Below are 1,651 nucleotides of genomic sequence, written 5' to 3' on the forward strand. Positions count from 1 at the left end.
GTTTAATTATACTAATCACTTCAATGATGACTCCTGACATTCACCTTCATTAGCCACTGGCGGCCACGCTCAGCTGCCTCGACTTCAGAGCTATCAATGTCTGCTTTAAATAACCCATGAGTAAAATCATCTGGGAGACAGTGTGTCTGGGCTCTTCTCTGGCACAGCCTGCATGGAGGTGGCTGGGAATGCAAGACTGAAGCCAGAACTGCAGTTTAACTGTGGCTGAGCATAGGCATGACCTTTTTATGGGTGTCTTGGGGTGGGGAGAGCTTTTCTCTTTGACATTGAGGGTAATGACTGAGAGGGGACGATGTGTGGGGAGGACCAGGAGAAGTTGAGATTCAGCCCATGGCACCAGCTGGCTTGGTAATGGTGTCATTGCTATACATCCTGTTGCACAAGCACATAGCTGACACCATAACCAGGTGTCAGCCTAAAGGGTATTTTTGTCCCAGCATCCATTTTCCCCAAGCAAACAGAAATTCAGGTCACACCTGGGGTAGTTGCAGCCTAAAAGCAGGAGGTGTGGCAGCTGGAAGGGCAAAGCAAAGGGTAGTAGGACACATGGTGCCATGGCCACAGAGCAAAGCTTGAGCTGGTCCTACACCCGTGACAGCCACCCAGGCCATTGTCACAGTCATGCTGCCCTTCCTGGCAATGCACTTTAGTCAACTTAAACCAGGGTGAAAAGTATTGAAGTAAAAAAATGCCAGGCAGATCACAAATCAATTAGGTGCTGTGATGCAGCAGCTTCTTTTTTCCTTCCTTATGGTTTAATGTGCTCTTTACAGCTTGTTTTTCCCAATTTACTGGTTATGCTGCTCAAGGAATACAGAAAAAATATTTTAGTGATGCCATTTGTCAAAGCACAGGAATTTGAGCTGTGCAAAATAAAAGCAGACAGGCAGGTGAGATACTGTTGCTTTGTAGTTAAAGATGCTGCAGCAATGCTCAGTTCTGTTTGTCACTTCTGTCTGAGAGGTCCTGATAACAATTCCCAAAAAGCTGAAGATGATGAGGATTATTTCAGCCTGCTAGCAAGCAGTATCCCCCAATACTGACTCCAGTCCTAAAGCCTTTTGCTGAGATGGTTCTTTACAAAGGTATTATTTTGCAAACTAATGCCCACAAGAAATCTATTCATGCAGATTTTATTAGTGGGGACCAGTCCCTCATTAACTGCTGTGGCTGCAAAGCTTGCTTAAAACATAGGAAGGCACCTGTTTATAATTAAGAATAAATAAAAAGCATAAGGGCTTTACGTTGTAAAAGCAGGATCATTTTAGCTTAAGTACAGCTGGTCAAACTATCAGGCATGAATAATCCTTTCTGTGCCTGTGGCTCTCCTGAATGCCTGGTGAGATGCTGCATTTATGAACGATGCACTGGATCTGGCTCCGCTGCCACGGGGTTGGTGGACACTTAACTCCCATTGCACCTTTTGTATTTTGCCATGAGAGGGCTGATGCTTTAAAAAAAACCAAAAAACCAACCAAAAAAAAAACCTAAGGAAGAAGTGAGACAATTCCACTGTGAAGGATGGGATTAAAATATTCCTGCACTTCATTCAACCTTTCTAATTGGCATTTTGCCGACTATGAAACTGCGTGGGGAAAAGTTAACATTAAGACCATGTTCTTAGGGAAAG

Source organism: Chaetura pelagica, unplaced genomic scaffold (genome assembly GCF_000747805.2).
Source record: "Chaetura pelagica isolate M959 unplaced genomic scaffold, ChaPel_1.0 scaffold472, whole genome shotgun sequence".
Lineage (NCBI taxonomy): Eukaryota > Metazoa > Chordata > Aves > Apodiformes > Apodidae > Chaetura > Chaetura pelagica.